This window comes from Hippopotamus amphibius, chromosome 12 (assembly GCF_030028045.1).
Source record: "Hippopotamus amphibius kiboko isolate mHipAmp2 chromosome 12, mHipAmp2.hap2, whole genome shotgun sequence".
In the NCBI taxonomy this organism is placed as follows: Eukaryota; Metazoa; Chordata; class Mammalia; order Artiodactyla; family Hippopotamidae; genus Hippopotamus; species Hippopotamus amphibius.
This window is the reverse complement of record NC_080197.1, coordinates 11,791,431-11,814,799: the sequence shown is the minus strand read 5'-3', so window position 1 is coordinate 11,814,799 and position 23,369 is coordinate 11,791,431. Positions and strand designations below refer to the sequence as shown.

The 23,369-nt window shown below is 49.1% G+C and overlaps 1 pseudogene; it reads left to right on the top strand.

Annotated features, from left to right (window-relative positions):
* Positions 1-5: 5 nt before the first annotated feature.
* On the top strand, positions 6-18,620 carry LOC130833236 (somatomedin-B and thrombospondin type-1 domain-containing protein-like; annotated as a pseudogene).
* Positions 18,621-23,369: the final 4,749 nt, after the last annotated feature.

The following is a 23,369-nucleotide window of genomic DNA, read 5'->3' as shown; positions in this document are numbered from 1 at the left end:
TGAGCCCGGCTATGGCCCCGCGCGGCGCGGCGCCGATCCTGCCCCTGGCGCTCGCTTTGACCGCGGTGGCCGCGGTGTCCTGGGCACGGGGACCATCGGGCGCGCTCTGGCCTCGGCAGGGCTGCGCCGCGCTGGGCCGCTGCTGCCCCGGCCGTGACCCGACCTGCGCGGCCCGCGGGCCCCCGCGCTGCTTCTGCGACCAGGCGTGCAGCGAGGTGCGGGACTGCTGCCCAGACTACGCGCGGGCCTGCCCAGGTGCGCCCCCGGGAGCACGTGGCGTGGGCGGAGCTCCCAGCGCGGATGCGGGCCGGGTACCGGGTGCCACGGCTCGAGGAAGACAGGAAGCTGCCCTCCGAGGGGGTCCTGGACCCGGAGCGGCGCAAGAGCAGGGGGACGGGGACGCGCAGGCTACCAGGTGGAAGTGTGGGGCTGCGAAGGTGCGCGCGGAGAAAGAAGCGCGGGCCGTGGACCCCGCTGCGCGAGTCTGGGGGTGGGGAGCGGAATGGAGACGGATGCGAGGAGAGCAGTAGGGTGTCTGGGAGGAGAGGGTGCAAGAGTCCTCCCCTCGCGCGGGACTTGGAGGGCGGCGTGAGGATGCAGGGCTGGTGGAAGAGGCGCACGAGACAGGCACTCGGGTGAGGCACGCAGGGCACCCAGCAGAAACAGGCTTTTGCGGGCACTGAGGGGTGCGAGACAGGGGTAAGAGGGAGGAGGGGGCGCATGCGGTCAGCAGGGCTCTTGAAGCGTGGAGGGGTGCGAAGGCGCAGAGGGTGCTTGGGTTGGGGTAGGGTGCCAGATTTAACAAATAAAAATCCAAGATGCCCAGTTAAACTTAAATTTCAGATAAATAACCAATGCTTTTAAAATATACGTATGTCTTCCATATTGCATGGGCCATACTTATAATTTATTGATTATTTTTCTGAAATTAAAATCTAACTGGGCATCCTGTATTTTTCCTGGCAACCCTAGCTGGGGGAAAGACGTGGGGCATAGGGGGTGCGAGGGGGGAGCGGGAGCACGCGCGACATCGCGGGCAGGGAGGTCACAAGGGAAATGGAGAGGGTGTTGAAAAGCCGAGGGAACGGCTGACGCCTGGAGAGGATTTGGAGTAGAGGGACGGGACGCGGAGAGCAGAGAGAGGAAACGGGCTGGGTGGTCTCGGAGGGGCGGAGGAACTGGGTGTGTGGGGGGAATAGGTTAAAACTTAGGCGAATGGGCGGGAGCTGGAGGGTGCGGGTTGGGGTGGGAGGTACTGATCCGTAGGCGGGTATCGCCGAGCCGGGCACTGGTCCCAGTGGCGGCTGTGGCCACCGGACCAGGGTCTAGGTGAGTTCCTATAGAGACCCCCACCAGAGTGGTATCCACCAGGCTCTGAAATTAGGGTCCACTTTTGTTGAGTCACTAGTGGGGAGGACTCCGTCCTTTTTTATTTTTATTTTTAAAAAATATTTATTTCTTTGGCTGCCTGGTGTCTTTGCGCACGTGTGATCTTCCTTGAGGTATGCGGGAGGAATCCAGGTCCCCTGCATTGGGAGTGCAGAGTCTTAACCACTGGACCACCAGGGAAGTCCCAGAACTTCAGTCCTTTTTAAATTCCAGGAGTAACATTTTCACACCCACTGGAGACAAAAGTCTAAATTGTCACCTTGTCAAGTGGATATGATCTAACTTTTCCTCTCTCAGGGAGAAGAGTGATTGATTGGACCCCTCTACGTGGAGACATCTGTGGAGCTTCCTTCAGGAACTTATTATTTAAATCAGAGCAGCTTTAAAAAATTCAAAATTGAAGGGACCCAACATTTATTGATCACCAACCTACTCTGTGGGCTGGGTGTCTCATCCAACCTGACTACTGTCTCACGGTGCCCTGGGGCTCTGGTCTATAATAAAGTCCCTGCTCAGCAGATGGGAAGAGTGTGGCTCAGAGAGGAGCGTGCTTTGGCCAGCCAAGGTGATCCAGCAGGATTTGGACCTAGCGATCCCATTTCTTCTAGATCCTTGCTGCTTCCCACAACTTTGAGTGGTGAATGGTGGAAATTCAGGTAGCAGAAAGGAAAAAGTAATTTTGGATATGGTGTCTTCCCAAATCATAGCAAATGAAACTCCCCCAGATTAAACTTGCGGAAGGACTACCTTGGGAATGCTTCTGTACTCATCTGCTTTCCATGCAGAGAGCGCGTGCAGCTGTGAGGTCATTCAGAGTGTGGGGCTGAAGTTCCTGGTTTAACTGCAACCACAGAGGCTCGCCCGTCACAGTGCAGGAGTGGGCGTCCAAGAAGGGAATCAGACACAGGGATCAGTGATACTTTCCCACAGTCTGATTCACGCCGACAGAATCACACGATGTTATCAGCTCCCCAACGGTTCCTATTGCGCAAAGAGCTGGGGCTGGTGAGCCCAGCAACCTCAAAGCTTTGCCCACCTCTTTGTTTTGCTCCTTTGGGAAGATGTCTAAAAGGCAATAGGTCTAGGATCTGCCCCCTTGTCCAGGCTGGGCAGAGCTGAGATCTTATGAATAGACCCAGGAAAAGTTCACTTTTCCACCTCCCAGGGGAGCAGAGCAGAAGGGAACATGGCGACGTTAGGAGGCAAGATATGCTTTTTCATGAGTGATTTAGGTGATAGAGTTGACTGACTTCAGGAATTAATTGTGGTAGAGGGAGGTGTTGAGGATGGCTTAAAAACCAAAAAACCAAAAACCACCAACATTTACTGAGTACTTACGTGCTGGGGAGGCACGGTTTTAGGTACTTTAAATAAAATGTCTCCTTGAAGCCTCATAACAGCCCAATGGAATAGTGTTGTTATGCCCATTTTACAGATGAGGCATGGAGACATGGGGAGGTAGTGACCCACTCTGACTTGCCCAGATATTAAGCAGCAGATCTAAGATTTGAACCCCAGCTCTGGCTCCAGAACACAATACCATATGGTTGCTTGAGGGTGGAAGGGACTTAAGCCTGTTGCAGGAAGAAAGCTCGAGCCTACAGATGAAACAGGAACACTTGACATTGCCCACCTTCAGTTCGGTTATATTGCTGGCCACCTGTGATGTGCCCAGCTCAGCTGGGACCAGTGGGAGCCCGAAAGATGGGACTCTGGCCCCCATCAAGCTTATATTCTATTTTTGGGAGCGAGGGTGGCTGTGAAAGAAATAATCTCAGAGCAAGACGAGGCTTGGGGGGCTTCCCTGGTGGTGCAGTGATTAAGAATCCGCCTGCCAATGCAGGGGACAAGGGTTTGATGCCTGGGACCAGAAGATCCCACATGCTGCGGAGCAACTAAGCCTGTGCGCCACAACTACTGAGCTTGTGCTCTAGAGCCTGAGAGCTACAACTATTGAGCCCATGTGCCACAACTACTGAAGTCCCCGTGCCTAGAGCCTGTGCTCTGCAACAAGAGAAGCCATCGCTATGAGAAGCCCGTGTACCAGAATGAAGAATAGCCCTTGCTCACTGCAACTGGAGAAATCCCGTGCGCAGCAACAAAGACCCAATGCAGCCAATAAATAAATAAATAAATAAATATTTTTTTAAAAGGGAAAAGATGAGGCTTGGAAATGATTGGTGAGGATGGGGTGGGGTCAGGAAGAGGGTGGGGCTGGAGTGGCTAGTAAAGCCTTAAAGGATGGACACCATTACTTCACATTTTTCAAGTTCCTTATTGAATGTTTTCAAGTATTTTATGCTCCTTAATCCTCACTTCAACACTGTAAGGATCAAAGTCCCTATTTATGCACCTATGTATTCATTGTACTAGTCAGTATTCTGAGGGTTGTGGCACAATTCATACTTAGGCTAAGAACGGAATGTATCGGGGCAGGTAACTGAGAAACAATCCATGGATTCTGACTTCAGGCATGGCTGGATCCAGGGACTGCAAGGATGTCATCAGGACTCTATCTCTTTCCACCTTTCAGCTCTGCTTGTGTTAGTTTCAATCTCAGGCATGCTGTCACCAAATGTTGACAAAGATAGTACCCAGTACCTCCAAACTGGTGTCCCTAGTGGAATGAGAGATCCTTTTCCTAGTTATTCCAGCTGAACTCCTAGGATGGTTCTCATAGGCCCAGTTTGGGTTTCATGCTCATTCATGATCCAATAAATCACTGAGCCTAGGGCGAAAGAATATGTCAGTTGGTCATGTCTGGTCATGTCTGGTACCCAATCCCAGGAATGAGAAGGTGAGGTTAGCCCTATCCAAGCTAAGTGGACTGAGAGTAGGGAGGGTCAATTCCCCAAAAGAAAACCGAGGTGGTGGTACCAGAAGATGGGGGTAAGGAGGCTGGGAGGGCAGAAATGACTGCTGCTCGCTTCTGAGCTGTAGGGGCCCCTGTATGTCAGGGAGCTCGAAGTAAAAGCGTGCTGAGACTTTAAGCAGGAGGAGGAGGCCGGGGGTGACTGTGGATGCATTGCAAGAACACAGATTTTTAGCCACTAGTCTTTACAAAAGACCTTTTGTGAAACTACCTCAGTAGGAGATGGGAACCACGGAAAGATTTCAGGTGGCAGGCCAGGACTACATTCCAGAAAAATCCTTTAGGTAGACAGTGAGGAGGATGGACGCTCAGGGGGCTGGGCAGTGAGGTTCAGAGAAAAAGGCCAGGTTTGAATTGTCCAGAAAGGCATTTCCTGAGGAGCATGGGCCTGTTAGTGGTGAGGCAGAGGGACCCAAGGGGACTGTGGGAAATTCAGTCTGGCTCCAGCAGGCTCAGCTGATGTAATGTTATCTGGGTCTCTAGGGTTGGAAGAGCAACCTTAAAACCTCCTCCCATCCCCCTCTTTCTCAGCTGCACTGATAAGCTAGAATTTCTCCTTTACTCAGAAAAAGGTGGGATGGTCTTTGTTTTGAGAAACATCGCCATCTGGTGGTACCTTTCTGCAATGCCAACTTGTGGTCATATTTCCTTTGTTGTCGCTAAGGCACGATTTGCTTCTTCAGAATTCGCTGACTTGTTACTTACTGGGCCCCTACGTGTCAGGCACTGTGTTTGGTCCTGGAATTCAGCAGGGAACAAGGCCCTTGCCTCCACGGAGCTGACATTCTAGTTGAGGAGGCTGATAAGATATGAATAATCGCATGAAGGTACCAAGGCTGTGACCCTAGGTCTAGGTGAGGTGTGATGACAATTCCTTGGGGGTCTCAGCTGTGCATGCTGCTTGGTGACATCACAGATGCCAGTGACATGGAAAGAATATGCGTAGGGTGCCATCTGCCTAATTTACTGCAAAATCTCTCACCTTCCTGACAGGGGATCATGGTGGGACTTTGGTGCCTACTCTTGGTCCAGCTGCCCAGCCAGTGACCGAATCTGGTCTGCAGTCTCCCTGCCAGGTCGTCTAGCCACTCTGCAAACATTTCCAGTGACATGAAAGTCACTTTTTCGAGTAGATTTTTCTACTGTAGATTATACTCTCTTGCTTGGACAACTGTAGCTGTTTCATTGGTTTCCTTGCTTCTGCCCTGACCCCCAACCAGCAGCTAGAGACATCCTATTAAAACCTTAAAGGTGATAACGTCACTGTTCTGCTCAGGACTTGACCATGGCTTTTCTTCATGCTTAGAATAAAATCCAAGTTCCCTACAATAGTCGTCAAGGCTCTGTAGTCTATCACTGCCTGCCCCTCATCACTTCCTGCCATTTTCCTTCCTGCTTTTTATGCTCTAGCCACATTGGCCTCCTCGCTGTCCCTCCAGCATCTAACCTGGACCCTGCCTCAGGGCCTTTGTACTGCCTCTTCCTTCTGCCCGGAACACTTCCTCTCAGATGCCTACACAGCGCTCTCCCTCACCTCCTCAGATGTCCTTTGTCATGGAAGCCCTCCTTGACTCCTCTATCTAAAACAGTTTCTTACCACCCTACCCCTGCCCCTCTTATCCTGCTTGGGCTTTTCTCAGAGCATGGATGGCTAGTGGAAATTACATCATATAGTGTATTGCTTCTTGTCTGTTTCCCCCACTGAATGTCAGCTCCCCCAGGGCAAGGGCTTTCTCTATTTTGCCCCTCTGTGTTCCCAGCACCCGGGCCAGTGCTTAGCACATAGTAGGCCCTAAGCAGTTGGTGAATAAATGCAGAGAGTCCCCCGTTGTATGGAGCATTTACTATCTGCCTAGTGCTTCACATCTGTCATTGCACCCATTCTGTGAGACCGTAGCTGGAATCCAAGCTTGTGTGACTCCAGCATCTTGGCTCAACTCAGCTATTCAGTCTCCTTAAGCCCCACTTGCCTCTTCTGTGAGATGGATTTGACAATAGTGCTAATACATGTATATATGTGGGAGCTGGGGTTCTGGCAAGTGGCAGATGGTATGCCTAGAAGAGATGAATGGAATAGAATTTGACAAGGGCTCCATTCGCTAGGGTGGGGGCAGGGGGAAGTGGTGTTACAGGAGCCTGTGAGGCAGGATCCATGGCTGAGGGTCCCCTCCATGCAGGAGTGAGGGTGAGGGGGATGGTGGAGGCGCGATAAATACCTGGGCTGCACTCTCCTCCCTGTGGTGCCTCACTAGCTAAACTCAATCTGTGGCCAGGGGGCCTCTGTGATGCACAGGCTTCCCTGGGGGGGGGGGGGGGGGGGCACAGGGCACAAAGAAGGACCCTAAGGTTGTTGTGAGGATTACACAAAGTCCAGGATGCGACTTGCCCGGTCCAGCAGCAGTGACATAATTGATGTCGTTATTAGGTGGATGTCTAAGGCCACAGATGACCGTTAGGCTGTGGTATTTTATTTCCTCCCTCCCTCCATCCTCCCTCTGAGCATTTCAAGTCTGCTAAGAGTTCAGATCCGTGCGAGGAGTATGCGACTTCCTGAGGGGCCGGAAGCAACACTGTCTGTTTTAACGGCAATCAACTTCTTCCTTCAGTTCAAGGATGTACACTTTTTTTTTTCTTCACATTTTCAAGTTGCTGAACTAGGACATGTCTCATAGCTGGTGAGTGTTTTTCAGGAGGACAGATGTGGTCTTTCTTGTTCACCATGGTGTCTGTAGCACCTAGGACAGTATCCGACTCACAGGAGATGCTTGGTAAATATTTGTGGAATGAGTGAACTAATTCCGACAGTAGTAGTACCTTGTGTGTGCACAAGTGTGGTGTATGTGTGTGTGAATGTGACTGTCAAGGCTTGTCAAGAAAGGCTTGACAATTTCTTGTCGAAAAATTCTCTCCCTGGGGGAAGTCCTAAGAGCCCATGTTTTGGCCAGATGGCCTTCCCTGTCTGGTTTGGCCCAGTCCTGGTCTGGGACTGTGGACTTACATGAAGAAGCTGAAGGTCTCAAAGGCCACATCATCAGAAAATACCTATTCACCAGGCCCCTAACTGTGGTAGGCACGGGGAGCATCTCACGGACATGGACGCCCAGCAGCTTCCTTCTTTTAACACGATGAAATATTTCAGACAGACAGAGCCCAGTGCAGAGACAACAATATAATATACTCTCAGGAAAAGCTAAGAAATAAGCCTTGGTGAATACCACTAGGGCTTCTGCGTTCCTTCCCTTTCTCCTCAGAGGTAACTGCTGTGCTGAATTCGGTATTTATAATTCCTGCAGAGGTGTGTGTGTGTGTGTGTATTCGACGTATATAAAATATACAGTCAGTTCCCATGATGGATGGTAGTTATAGTCTATAAAATCCCCAGGAATACGAAACCATTGCTCCATTGTTCCCAGGGGAAATATGTATACCTGTATCTCACACAGATTATAATCTTAAATCCTAAAAACAGCTCATTCTGCTAGGTTGTTTTAAAAAAGGGAAAAAAGAGTCAGAGGTGTTAAGTGACTGGCCCGAGGCTGCGCCACTAACAGGTACCAGAGTCGGAGCTCCTTGAACTGCACCACACCACCACCTGCTGCCTCCATGCAAGAAGGCAGCTCGGGGCCTCGTTTGCCCTCGGCTGCGAAAGTGCATGCTGGGTGATTCAAAATTTTTGCTGTTCTGCGTACATCTATGCATGGCTGCAAAAGCTCCTCAAATATTGGTTTTGGGGTTACAAATCAGTTTTAGCAAATAGATGAATTTGCAAATACCGAATCTGTGAATAGCGAACATTGGCATATATATACTTAGGTATATATACAATATCACGGATATGTAATATACATTATCTGTATGAATTCCTAAGCACTATATAGTACGGTTTTGCAGGTTTTAAAACTGCATCTAAATAGTATCACACCAGAAATAGCTTCTGCAAGAGGCTTCTTTCCATCCACGTTGTTGCTAGTGTAGCTGTGGTTCGTTTCACTGCTGCAGAGGAATAGCTAGTGTTTACTGAGCACTTGTTATGTGCCAGGAGCGAATACTTTATGCATTACATCTGGTTGAATCCTCAAGGCCACCCTATTAAGTGAATACTGTTCTTATACCCATTTCACAATGGAAGAAACTGAGGAGCAGGGAGGTGAAATCAGTTGTAAGTGCCTAGAAAATATTTATTGGAGGAATGGGTGATGGAAACCACTGGAACTATCACCAACAGGATTATGGGTAAATAAAATGTGGAATTCTAAGTTTAGGAGATGTATACAAATTTGTTACAGAGAAACTTTGTAAGGCATACATGGATTCAGGTTTGCAGAAGTTCTAGTGCCCACTGTGGTGTTTTGGGGAGTTTGGCTTGTGGGAAAGGTGGACAAGACCTGGCCACTGCCCAAATTCCATAGAAGTTGTCCTTGGAGATGCCACCTTCTCTTCCAGCGGTCTCCTGCGTCGTGGCCAAGTGGAGTGGCTGGAGTCGCTGTGTCAAGCCCTGCCAGGTCTCTTACCGTGTCCGCCAGAGGCATGTGCTGCAGGAGCCCAGGAACGGGGGTGCACCCTGCCCCCTGTTGGAAGAGCGGGCTGGCTGCGTGGAGTACTGGAGCCACAAGGGAGTGGAGTGCCAACAGTCCTTGCGTGAGTTGGGGTGGCCCTGGGGGTGGCTGTCAAGGGAACAGCCTGGCTGGACTGCAGGGCCCTCCATAAGTTCCTGTGTGGGGTCTGAGGTTAGGATGGAACTTTGTCTTCCTCTGCCCTGATCTCTCTCCTCACCCTCTGAATGAGATAAGAAGCTCTGACTTCCTCTAGGCATCTTTTTAAAATAAATTTATTTACTTATTGGCTGCATTGGGTCTTTGTTGCTGTGCGTGGGCTCTCTCTAGTTGTGGTAAGCAGGGACTACTCTGTTGCAGTGTGCAGGCTTCTCATTGTGGTGGCCTCTCTTGTTGTGGAGCATGGGCTCCAGGTGCACGGGCTTCAGTAGTTGTGGCACATGGGCTCAATAGTTGTGGCCTGTGGGCTCTAGGGTGCAGGCTCAGTAGTTGTGGTGCATGGGCTCTTCTAGGCATCTTGATATCTTCTTTCTACTCATCTCCCAGTGTGAATCAGTCAGGGCTTTGTTTAAATGAAGATGATAGGAAACCTATCTTAAGCTGACCTGAATAAAAATGAGTGTCTCATGTAACTAATTCCAGGTGCTGCATTCAGGCATGGCTGGATCTAGGAGCTCAAGCAATGTTACTAGGAACCTCTCTCCACCTCGCAGCTCTGTTTTCCTCTGAATTAGCCTCATTCTCAGGCAGGCATTCCCCCTGTAATGGTCTTTGATAGCTCCAGGCTTCCCTGCAATCAGTGTAGCAGCTGGAAGAAAAGGTCCTTCTCCCCTTAGTTTCAGCAAATGTCCTAGGATGAAGTCTCATTGGCTTGACCTGGGTCCTGTTTCCACTGCTGAACCAATTCAGTATGGCCAGAATGATGCATTACTCTGATTGGCCAAGCCTGGGGCCTGTGCTCCCTTTGAAGCTACAGGGGTGGGTCAGCCCCATCTGAATGAGAGTAGGGGAGGGGTGCTCTCCATAGGAAAATCAGGGAGAATGGATGTAGGGCAGGCAAAACAACAGATGCTGGCCACATTGCATATCCTGATAAAATGCTTTTATATCATTACAAAAAAAAAATAGGGAATGCCCATTTTATAGCTGAAGAAACTAAGAGAGTGAAAGTGGTTTTCCTGAAGTGGTAGAAGTACAGGCAACAAGACTAAACTGACCCCTTCCAATCTCTTCCCATGCTACAGCCTGGCAGGGAGCACAGCACAAATCTTACCATGGTGTCACCCTGTGGCTTTAAATTCTCCAGTAGTTACCCAGTGCTCTCAGGGTGAAACCCAAATTCCTCATCATGGTCTACAAGCTCAAATGCTCTGGCTCTCACCTCCTGTGACCTCATCTCCTTCCTTCTTCTATCTATGTTTTAAAGGATCATTCTGACCACTGTGGGGACAGCAGGCTGAAAAGGGTCAGAGGGCAGTGGGGAGGCCAGGGAAGAGGTGACTGCAGCGGTGCAGGCAAGAGAGGAAGGTGTCTGGACCAGGGTGGTGGCAATGGGGCGATGAAAGAGGGAATGTCATTTCCTTTGCCTGAAATCCTCTTCCCTCTCCTTTGCCATCCACATCTAACTTGCTTGGTTCATTGTTTCCTGCATAGATGTCAGTTTTTTCCAGGAAGATTTCCTGACTATCCCTGCCATCTGCTATGCATCTGCATCCATCTATCCAGTTCTTGGCCACATTACTTGACTCTGTGAGGCCAGTGTTACTATGCATTTTACAGAAGGGGAAAGCAAGGCTCAGGGAGGCACAACTTTTGCCCAAGATACATAGCTCATCGTGTATCATTTTATTCAACTCTGACAATAACAATAACTATGATATAGGTTCTACTATTATACCCATTCTGCTGATGAGGAGACTGAGACTCAGAGAGGACCAAGATCACTCAGCTATAAGAGGGAGAGCTGGAACCAGAATCTGGGCTTCTCTGGGGCTTTCCTCACTGCTCTAGGCTACGCCAAAAGCAGCACTGGATGTTGGAAGGGAAGAGAGAAGGGAAGTTGTGTTTTAAGTGTGTTACCTTCTCTAGATCACAAGCATTAATTAGTTCAACACCATATTTCTGATTCAGCTCCATCATTCAGGGAATGGGGGGAGGTAGGGACTTCCTTTGGCTTTTTTTCCCTCTAAAGAATCACTAACCTCTCATGGACTGACTCTCAATTCTCCTCTGTCTGCTCTAGGAAGGAAGAGGCTTGGAAGCTGGCTCAACAGGATAATTCATTCATTTATCGTCCATACCTCTGTCCCCCTTTTCTTCCATCCTTACATCTTCCCACCCATTCATTCGTCTATCCATCTGGTTCTTTTATACCCTCACCTATCCATCCACCTATCATGTCTTCGTCCATCCTTCTTTCCATTCATCATCTCTTCTGTCATCTCTGTCTCTCCTTTTTTCCATCCTCACATCTTCCCATTTACTCATCACCCACTATTCTTCCTTTCTTATACCATTTAAGCCATCCATCCATCCATCCATGCATCCATCCATCCATGCATCCATCCATCCATCCATCCAGTTCTTAACTCATCTCTTTGTTTTTCACTCACTCACTTATTCATTCATCAAAATCATTCATTTGAAGAACTTTTCAGACTCACTATACAACCCACTGTGCCAGGCCCTGAATCTCAGAGATAAATATGATCCTGCCTCCATCATTGCATAAGGGGTCTTTGTGGGGACCACCTACCCAGTTATGAGACCCCACGCCTCCTTAGGGCTGCCATAGAAATGACTCTGGCACCAGAAGTACCTAATCTTGCTTCCTGTGGTGTCATAGCCTTGGGGGTGGTGATGCTGGGATACCTAACTCCGTTTTCTCCTTGGCCCACAGTCCCTGCTCTGATAACCACAGGCAGCTACGGGAAAAAGCGAGAAAAGCAAGGTGTCTTCAAGAAGCAAGAGACAATAGGGTAAGTGGAAGCAAATGAACCCAAAGTCCAACTCAAATTTGTGAACATTTTTCACTGGATTAGATTTTCATTGTGTCTCTCTCTTACTTGATAGCTTTAACATCTCCCCATTTCTTGTCCTGTTTCATTTGCAAACTTATCAGCATGAACTTTGAAGTCCTTAGTAACTGGTCTCTACTCAACTTCATTCACTTACTCATTCACTCAAGGTTTATTGTTTATATGACAGGTATTTTATATTGTTTATATGGGTTAGGCCTTGGGGCTACAGCAAGGAATAAAAAAGACAGAAATACTTGTCCTCATGGAGTCTGCCTTAGAGGAGGCAGACAATAAACAAATAGCCTGTCAAATGGTGCTAAGTGCTATGGAGAAAAATAAAGCAGAGAAGAGGGTGGGTATGCCAGGGATATCCTCACTGAGAAGGTGACATTTGTACTAAGATATAGAAGAGGTTCTCTAGGGGAAGAGCATGATTGGCAGAAGGACTAGTAGGTGCAAAGGTCCTGAGGCAGGGCATGCCTGGTGTTCAAGGATCAGCATGTAGTTCAGGCTAGAATTCAGGGAGAGGGAGAGAGAGTAGGAAATATGATATATTGGGGGGGGGGAGGTCAGATCACACAGGGTGTATAGGTTGTGGTGGGAAGTTGGGTACTTTCTCTGCCTGAGATGGGAGTCATGGGAGGGTTTTGGGCAGAGGAATGACAGGATCTGACTTAGGTTTTCACAGGATCCCCTTAGATGCTATTTGGAGACTTGACTGCAGAGAAGCAAGGAAGGAATCAGGGAGACCAACGCGGAGGCTACTGCAATTGTCCACACAAAAAATGAAGGTGGTTTGGACCAGGGCGGTAGCCCTGCCCCTTTGAAGGTGGATTTCAGGGATTGAGTCAGACAGTGTGTTGCTGGTGGTGGTGATGAGGTCAAGCTTCCAGGACAGTGTCTGGCACATGGTAGATACTCAACAAATATTAACTGAAAGAATAAAGTCTGAATTAAGGCAGTGCTAAGGGAGATGGAGAGGAGAACTCTATTAGCTAGGATTCCTTTCACTGTAAGGGACAGAAACTCAGCTCAAACTGGGTCAAGTGAAAAGGAGAATTATTGGTTTATATAACCGAGAGGGAAGTTTTGAAATATTACTTCAAGCATGACTGGAGCCAAGAGGTCAAATATCATCAGGACTCCCTCTCCCTCTCCTTCTCCCCTTCATATATTGGCTGCATTCTGCAGCAGCCTGACACCCTGTAGTAGCCAAGCTGCCCACCAGCAGCCCTACATCCTCCCAGCTCAGCACCTCCAGCTGACGGAGTCCTTCCTCCCAGTCTCACTGTGTACTTTCTGGAGGAGGTTGATTGGTCCTGCTTGGATCCCAGGCCCATCCCTGAACCAATCACTGTGACCCAGAGGATCGGACCTCTGGTTGGTCAGCTTCAATCATCTGTCCACTCTAGCGGCAGGTGTGGGGAGCCAGGACCAGGCACCCGGTTTGATTGCCCCTCTGAGACCACGTAGGGTGAGGACAAGAGTTCCCCAAATAACCCACCAAAAGGGCAAGAGGAAGCGTGTTGGGAAGATGAAAATTCCAATTATCACAGGCTTCTGGTAAGGGACAGAGTCCTGAGGAGTTCTGGGGGCAGCTGAGAGGAAAGGGCTCTGGGCTGTTCCTGGAAGAAAACTGTCTTCTCCTTGGGCCTGCCAGAGGCTGCACCAGGGGGCAGCAGCCCCACACAGTAACCCCCCGTGTCCTGTGCAAGCTGCACCTCCTCCAGCAGGGGGTACCATTTACTGCTGGTTGTAGAAAAAGTTGGGTCGAAGTACAATTTTAGCAAACTGGGTCTTAATTCAGATGCTCCAGGATGGGACAATTACTTAAATAATTCTTGCAGTGAATCTTTTCTACAATGTAGGATCTTTTGCAAAATGCGGCAGAGTGCTTATTGAGACTTTTGGGATTAGGTGGTTCCATTTTAGGCACTACCACTTATTAGCTGTGTGACTCTGGGCAAGTCATCTTTCTGGGCCTCAGTTTCCTAATCTGTAAGCTGGGGCCAACAACCACCTTGCAGGGTTTCCCTAGTGCATTGGACCAAATGATTCATTCTGCAAATTTTTATTGAGCCAGGTCCTAGTCTAGGACTTGGACACAACAGTGAACAAAACAAATACAAATTCCTGCCTTTGTGGAGCTGACATTCCCAATGGGGAGAGAGATGAGAAGTAAACTATATAGTCTTTTGGATATGGCATTTGAAGAACTGGCCCGTGGAAGCCCTCAATAGTATAACTTAAAAAAGCAGGAGCCAGGTCTCTTGTATGCAACCTGTTGATGCAGACTGAATTGCCCAAAACGTTTCTATACCAGGGAGAAATTGTACCAACCTGAGCCTACATAGGGCTAGGTACACAGTAGGTGCTCCATAAATGCTCACAGGTGTTTGGGGTGGTGTCTTCCTGTGTGGCTGCAGGTACTGTGTCCAGTTCCGGCTGGGGCCTGTTCCGGGATGCTGCCAGCAGGTGAGGGCGCCCCATGCCCAGTGGACAAGGTATCTGACCCAGGGCCACACAGTCTGTGTGAGGTGTGAATGGCCTGCCCAGGATGCCAGGAGCCGGCGCTGCTACGGGGATGGCGGTGGGGCTGGAGGGTAAGCCGTGGGACTCGGGCATGGGGAAGCGTGCCTGTAGAGCCTGGGGCTTCTCTGCTGCCTGAGAGAGGAAGGTGCCCAGGGAATGGGATCCTGTTTCCTGGCCAGGGCGGGGCCAAGGGAGTCCCGGTGTCTGAGGGGGAGCAGCTCCTGCCATTTCCAGCTGTGTGACCTTGGGCAATCTCATAACCTCTCTGAACTTCAATTTCCTCATCTGAAAATGCAGATAGTAAGAGGACCTAGACTTAGCATAGCTCCTGGCATCCAGAAAGCACTCAAGAAAAGGGAGCTGGTTTTATTGTCGAATCCTTACAATTCCCTTAAAAGCCAAGTTTGGTTACCCTCATTGTAGAGGTGGGGAAACAGAGGCTCAGAGATGCACTGTGACTTAGTCAAGGTCACACAGGATTTGACCCAGATTTGGCTGTTATCATCCCCCCAGACTCCTTCCACAAGGGCAGATGTCTTGGAAAGCACTTAGCCTTACAATAGTAGGTAACATTTACTGAGTGCTTACTATGTGCCAGACATTACTCTAAGCTCTCTATTTGTTCATTCATTCATTCAATACATATTTGTTGAGCACTTACTATTGGGCACATGCCAGGCAATGTTTTGAGCATTGGGGAGAGGCAGTGAACAAAGCAGTTGTGGTCCCTTCTCTTATGGAGACACATTCTGCTGTGAGGAAGCAGACATTAGGCAAGTAAATCTGTAATTTGTCAGATGGAGGTAAGTGTTAGGGAAAGAAAGAAGAATCAGGGAAGTTCTGGGGTTCTTTTTGCCTTTTTTTTTTTTTTTTATAGCAAGGTGACACTAAGGAGGTGACATGTGAACAGAGATTGGAAGGAAATGAGGGAGGAAATGTGGATGTTTGGGGGAAGGGTATTCCAGGCAGAGGGAACAGCAAGTTCGAAGGCCCTGAGGTGGGAGTGCGCTGCCACTGAGCCTGGCATGGAATAAGCAAGGGGGGGCGTGGAAGGAGGTGAGGACACATTGATACACAGGATGTCCTTGAAACATCCCAAGAGCCCAAAGTGGATACTTTCAGGATCCTCTATTTCTAGGTGAGAAGACTGATTTACAAAGAGGTGCCCAAGGTCACACACCTAGCAAGTGGCAGAAACAGGCTTCGAAACTAAATTGCTCAGACTCCTGGGCCAAGTTCTAAAGACAAGTCTAGACTGTTTCCCACTGACTGCTTTTCTGGTGCAGGATTATTATACAGTAGGAACAAGAGCTCTCTCTGGGGTCTGGCCAGGGAGTTCTTCTCCCATTTCTAAGGATGTTAGTTTCCTGCCTTTTAAAATTGAGCAGCCCTGCTCACTGTAAACCCAGAGCAGGGAGTGCCGATGCCAGATGGGGTGTTAGGGACATATGTATCTGAACAAGAGGCATTGAGACTGCATAGATCCAGGTTCAAACCCCACTTCTGGCCTTTACTAGGTAGGTGTTTGGGCAAATCCTCCTTCTGACCCTGACAGTCCCCTCCACTCAGATGGTGGGAAGGATCCTGAGCCCTCTGCATGGCACCTTCCTCCTCATGGGTGGAAGCTGCTATTGTCATGTTTAACCTATAAAATGGGCATAATAATACATGTACTTTGTGAAAATGAAATGTAATAAATGTAATGAAGCTGGCACATAGTAGGTGCCCAATAAATAAACGGCAGACAATAGGGAGGCCCTCTCAACCAACCTTCCTCCAATCTCTCCCTGCCCTGCCACTTACTCATCCTAGACGTGAGATTCTACCATTAGAGACTCATTCTTTGGGCTAGATGCTCACTTATTAGAGCCTCAGTTTACCTACCCATCTTTGAATAAGCCTTTTTAGCCCTAAAACTCTGATTAATCCCAAACTTCTCTTTTTGGATGCAAATACTCCAGGAACATGGCACTTTGGTGAGGCTGAGATGAGGGTCACAGGAACCACTGCCTCCACCAGGCATGGGGGGGGGATGGAAAGTAGAGCCAGGGCTGTGCCAGGCAGGGGCATCTCTCCCCGCTCCCACCCCGGCCAGGCCAGGCTCACAGAACAGGTGATGGAAGGTCTGATTGGGGGCATGAGCTCACCGGGCAGGACTGGGCAGAGGAGGAGCATCAAAGTGAGGATAGAGACGAGCTGCCAGCCAGATTCTTTCCGTGGGCTGCTGGCGAGGGTGGGCATGCAAAGGGCCCGGCCCTGGGGAGGGTTAGCCTGCCAGTTGGGGATTTTAGGAAGGTTTATTTAGCATGAGAAGTGTCTCTGAGTTTGGGACAGGCAGAAGGAACACCTGCCATAGTCATGCACCTAGGGTGTGCCAGGCACCAAGTGGGTGCTTTATAAGTGAGTTCTCCACTCAAGCCTCACAAGCCCTGTTGAGACAAGGGACATTAATTCCATTTTACATACTGAAGATTGCAATAACAACGGTAACTTTAAATGCTATCATTTGTGAAGTGCATATTGGGTGCCAGGCACTGTGCTTAGAAGCTTAGAAAAATGCCTGGCACACAACACAATCTGTGTGAGTTGTTATTATTTTGCATTTTTAAAAGATGTGAATTATGCCTACAGAGAATTGGCTAAAACATATATGAACAGGTTAATAAATGTTTGCAAAGAGGACACATCTGGGTAGTCACCACCCAGGCAAGGAAGAGAACCTGGCTAGCCCCCAGTCCCCCCAGGCCACCCCAACCGCAGCCCCTCCCATCCCCATAGAGGAGACCACCATCCTGACTTTTATGGTAACCCACTGTACAGTTTTCTTTATAGCTTTACTCAACTCAGTGCAGATCCCCAAACACTTACAGTTTAAATGTTTTTCCCTAAACTTCACATAAATGAAATGGTACAGGATATACCTTTTAGAATTTGGCTTCTTTCGCTTGACGTGCAGTTTGCAAGGTCCATCTGCGTGGCTGCCTTGTAGTGCTGGATCGTTCGTTCTTGTTGCTGAAATGGTTAGCTATTATTGTCACGGTCATGTTTACTTTTTCTGCACACAGCATCTCATCAAACCCTCCCGACACTCAGAGGGGCGGAGATTACGATTATCTCTGTTGTTCATGGAAGAGCCAGAGGCTCCTAGAAGCTGGGTCATGAAACTCCCCTTCGCCCCCCGCCCCGCCCCCGCCCCCCTTCCAGAACCTGTGTTCTTAATCACTCCACTCTGTTGCCTCCCAACAGGAGGGAAAGGGGATACAGGGAGGTTAAGGATGTGAGAGTGTCACCTCACCAGACCCTAAGAGCTGAGTCTGAATTGCCCTGGGTGGCCTCTAGGGTCAGCGGTTCTGCGGCCAGCCCAGGGCCAACTTCTCCATCAGGCACAGTAGACACCAGGCCCAGGGCCCACACACTTTTAGGCTCCATGAAAATGCTTTCATTTTAACCTCTTGAAATCGGAAGAAATAAGATGTAAGAATAATGAGGCTCTGATACTGACTCCAGCCCGGATTACATTTATCTTTTCGCAATGCAGTGGTAAACCTTGATTTAAAATATTTTTGCATGGAGGAGGGGCCCCTGAAAACAAATATCCCTGGCACCCAGGAGAGTCATGACGCCACTGAACCAGCCCCATGTCTTTCAGGCACCAGCTGTTGCTGTGGCAAGCGGCCGGCCACCCCCGGTGCCGAGGGACCTGGGAGAGGCTCGGGCAGCTCCGGGACTGTTCCTGCCCCGAGGTCCACAGCCTCGTCTTCATCTAGCGGCCGTGACCCCCATTTGTTCAGAGCCCCTCTCTCCAAAGCCTCCCTGGGCAGCAGGGAAACCCCCAGGGCTTGGGATCCCGCAGGATGAGGGAGTGGGGATAAATGTGCAAATCTGAGACTGAGGGAACAAGTCTTGTCCTTATGCTGACACTGAAAATAGCTTTATGTTTCCACTGGGTGCCAGCTGAGTCATAGCCTTACTCTCCTCTCCCTCTAGTCCAGGGCTTCCCAAATTTCATTTTCTCAATACACTCTTCTCAATTCTGCCCCATTTTCCTTACCTGTACCCCCACTTTTTGACTCTCCACCTCATCCCCTTTTTTTACTTAAATAAATTTATTTTAAAAGGAAGCTTATACTTATATATCTGTGTATAAAGAGGAAATTTTTTTTTTAAATCACAACTAGAAATGAAAATAAATAATAGTAGCAAACATTTATTAAGTACCTACAGTGTGCCAAGTGCTGTCCTGGCCCTTTACACATACTGACTCATTGGATTCCAAGTTAGGTGCCGTTATTATCCCCATTTTACATGGGTGGAAACTGAGGCACAGAGCGGTTAAGTTACTTGCCCCAGGACACACAGCTAGTGAGCAACAGAGTGGGGACTTGAAACCCATGAGCTACATGTACTGCTAAGATTTTCTGCACTCGCAGTGCATCAGCTGCAGGTGGGCGAGGTTTTTGGTCTGTCTTGTTGCCTGCTTCGTCCCCCCATGCCTGGAACAGTGTGTGGCACACCGTAACACTCGATACATATCTGTTGAAAAAATGAAATGAACAGGCGAACGATCAGCTGCCGTAATTAGAAGGCAATCAGAAAAACAGACACGATGGAAACCAAACAAGTCTGGTGACGTGTTGTTGCCCAAGGGGCCGGGCATGAAGCCTTGCTCTCTCCGTGTTCAAACAAGACACTAGCACGTGTGTGAGAGGAAGTGCGGGGACCCTAGTGTCTAATGGAGACTAGGTCCTTGACAAACTAGAGGAATTACAAGGGACTTGAAAAGGAGCAGATTTTCTCCCCTTGGGAGTCAACTGTTATTAATATGTATTTCAACACCTTTACTGAGATAGGATTCACAATATTATACCATTCCCTCAAAGTGTACAATTCAGTCTTTTTAGTATATTCATAGGATCGTATAACTTGGCCTAATTTTAGAACCCTTTTCATCCCCCTAGAAGAAATCTAGCAGTTACTCCTCATTCCTCAGACCCCTCCAGCCCTAAGCAACCACTAATCTACTTTCTGTTTCTATGGACTTGCCTATTCTGGACGTTTCCTATAAATGGAATCATACAAATGGTCTTTTGTGTCTGGCTTCTTTCACGTAGCATAATATTTTCAAGGTTCACTCATCTTGTAGTCAATTATTTAATGCCCTGTCCTGGATTCAGGTAAAACCATCTCATCTGTGAGTCCCTCACTTCGGGAAGCACAGCCGTAGTGAACGAGGAACTGTGGGGAAGCCCCGGTTCACTCCCGCTCCTTGCTGGCCCAGCGTTCCCAGCCTTAGGACCCAGGAGCTCTGCAGATGGAGTTGGGGGAGGGGTGTATCTTTCCGCTGTCCTTGGGGCTGGGCAGGGACTGGCCCACATGTTCCTGCTACTCAATCCTCCTTCCTAAATCAGGACTCTGGGCACTCTTGGGAATCACTGTCTGTTCCCTGTCTCTGGGAGTGTGAATGAGTCACTGGGCAAGCATTTCAGCAGCACCTGTGTGTGTCTGTCTGGGGTGAAGAGCTGGGGAAATGCAGGGGAAAGAGGTGTTGACCGGTCAGGAGGCCAGGGAGGGGACTGCCGGATTCACATCCAGGCCAGGTTCCCTAGAAGCAGATTTTCGCTGCTTCTGCGCCTACACTTGTTTTGGCCGCAGGAGGTCGTTTTATGTGGAAATTATCTTATGTGTGTTTAGCTGCTGTCTTCCCAAGCAGACTAAGTGTCTGAGATGCCCAGGCTCTGTGGTATAAACTTTTTGGAGTCCCTCAGAGCTACTGTTGAAAAATCAGCCCCTAAGGAGTGATGTTTGTTTTAATCCCCTCGAGGATTCTGGAAGGTGGATGATCTTTCTCCCATTTACAGAAGGAAAAACTGAGGCTCAGGAAAGTTAAATGACCTGTACAAGGGCTCATTATTAGGAAATGCTGGAGCTGGGATTCGAACTGGACTCCGAGGCCTGTGCTCTTGACTGAACAGGAAGGCAGAGGCTGTGGTGGGGAACACCAGCTTACCTTGGGTTCTTCTTCTGGAGTGTGTTGCTGTGTCACCAAACCAGCTTCATTTTGCCTGACTCACAAGTCAAAACGCTGAGACACCGAGGTTTGCAACAAAGCGTGGTGACAGGAGAACGAGCTTCAGGTCTGCCTTCCCAAAGGAGCTCAGGGTATTTATGGGGTAACGAATAAAGCAGCAGGGCGGTCTGAGGCATGCGGAGCGTGGGGAAAGGTGATTGGAGAAAGGTATGGTCGCTGTTGTTCCGAGCTGGTGCAACCAAGCTACAGGCCTCTGTGTGTTAAAAAATGAAGGTGCTTAGCCCCATCTGAGGGTGGAGTTTTCGACCCTCTGACGTCAAAAGGTCACCAAGGGAACACTCACGCATGCCCAGTTGAAGGGTCGATGGTCCTGTCCCATCTTAACAGGCTCAGCTAGAACTAGACACAGCTGACTCAGCCAAACATCTTACAGTTTGGGCTACGTGCTGCTTGGAGGACATGCAGCTTTGTAGTGAAGACAGGTGAAATGGATTTGACTAGTTACCCCCAGTTTCAGCTGGAGTTTGTGCAGAGTCAGGGAATCTGCTAGGGGAGGGGGAGGTATCTCCATCCAGCCAATACTAAAAAAAAAAAAATTCAGAAATGTGTTGGAGTTGGAGGTGGGGAGCATGCAGTGTGATGTTCCTGGAGCCTTGCCCCACACCTAAGCACTTCAAGTCAAGGTCCTTTGAGGGGTGAGGGACAGAACTCAACCAACTTTAGCAAAAATGGAAATTTATTGACACATGTAATTTAAATATTCAGGATAAATCTCTCTTCAGGTATGGCTAGATCCAGGGGGTTCAAGGTTGAAGCTGTCTTATCGCTATCTTTTGGCCCGCTCTCCTCTGTTTGGCTTTTTTCTTAGGCAGGCATCATGTGGTGGCATAGATGGCCACTAGCATCTCTAGGTTTTCTTCCTCCCAGTTTAGGATCGCCAAGTGGAAGAGAGCTTCTTATTTCCAATGGCTGTAGCTCTGGCTAAAGTCCTGGGGTTGCTGCTATTGACCTGGCTCATCTTATATGCTCATCCCTGAACCAGTAGGGCAGTGGGCTCCGATTGGCTGGGACTTGTCAGTTCTGGGGATAAGAGAGGGATCAGTCCTACTTGAACCACATGGACCACGGGGAAGGGACAGTTCCCCTAGGAAAACTCAGGGTGCTGGTATCGGAAACAGCACGAAGGGGGCTGGACAGGTCCCAGACAACAAACTTCTTCCTCGTGGAAGGTGGAGGAGCTACCCTCCAGCTACCTGGCTTTGCCACCAACTAGCCCCTTCCCCTCTCGAAGCCCCAGTTTCCCCCTCTTTGCAGTGATGCTCTCCTTGGACTCAACAGCTCTGAACTTCTGAGGCCAAAAGATTTCATTTAGCCAGCGGCCCAGCATCCTAGCTTGACGGATCCAAGCTGTGGCTTAGGAATGCGTGGCCTTCACGCACCCTGAGATTGAACTTGGGACCGGACATCCAGCCTCCTGTTCCTGCTCATCCCGGCAGGGTACAGCCTGTGTTGGTGGGAGGGAAGGGCTCCGAGGAGATTTCTTTGCACATCCCCAGCGTTCTCCATCTATAATTGGCTCTAAGTGAAATGATCTCATCCCTGCACACTGAGGAAGATGGGTGGTGGTGGGGGTGGGGAAAATAGCTTCCCGGCAGCATCTGAGACTGTTTGTGACTAATCCGTTTCCCTCTGAGAGAGAGAGACCGTCCGCTCTCTTGAAGATGATATAAAAGTTTGAAAAAAAAAAAAAGTCTTGGTAATAGATTGAGGAAGGCTCCAGCTTTGGGGGCTTTGAGAGGTCCCAGGAATTTCTTCACTCTGTCCAAACCAGGTACCTTCTGACTGTTGCTCACAACTCAACGTGACCACTTGTCATATTAATCCCTGGTGGGGAGGAGGTGAGCATGGCCAGTCGTCGAGGGATTTGTCCTGTACGGATTCGTGATGGAGTTTCGTGGCTGGCTGAAGCTCGTTGAGAGGCCCATACATTAACTGTGAAAGATGAGCTCCTGATCAACTTTTAAAAAGCTTGTCACAGCACCATCTGTTTGGCGTTTGTCACTATTGCATTACATAAGAGGAAAGACATTTTTAAAGAATGCGGCTGCATTTAGTAATTGGATCGCCAGAGAGGAGACAAGCTGGGGCGGATGGCACTGTGATCCGGGGTGTGGCGGCCTCCCCAAATTCCACGCGGTCTTGGCAGAGACCTGAGTGCAGCCCAGCTTGGGAGACAGGCCCGTGGTAGCTTCTCTTCCCCTTGCCTTTCTCTCTCTCTTACTTTTCCTTCCCCACTATTTGTTCTTCCTCATCCCTGCCACTCTAATCAATTCTCTCAAGTATTAACAATAACCAAAGGACTACACCTCCCTAAGCCCCAATTTTGTCATCTGGAAAGCGGGAATAATAACATAGTGCTGCTATGACGCTGAAATGCATTGATACATACAGTGCCTGGAACGTGGTGAGTGCTCGATAAGTCTGAGCTTATTACATAAAGCTGCCTGATACATCAAGGGGCCAAATACATGTCCGTTTTCCTTCCTTTTCCCTTACCTTCCATTTGATTTAACAAGTATTGAGGAAGTGCCTACCTTAGAGGCAGGGCTGGCTTCACAGGTGTGCAACATGGGTGGTTGTACAGGGCCCTGTGCTCTGAAGGGTCCTGCACTTGGCTTATTGCTCTGTCGTTGCTGTCTTGAGATTCTTAATCATCTGTGAACAGGTGGCCCTGCATGATCATTTTGCACTGGTCCCTGCTGGTCCCACCGGGACATCTAGAGTGATGCTGCGTTTTATTGGACTGCTCAATATTGAAAATAAACAATTCAGCCCACATTTTAAAATCTAGAGAGTTCACATAAAAATCTGACGTGTTTTTGACAATTAGAATGCCTTGCCACAGAGTCTGTATTCCCACAGGCCTCCAAAGACCGGCTGGAGCTGGGTGGCGGGGCCCTCTACAAAGGTCACGT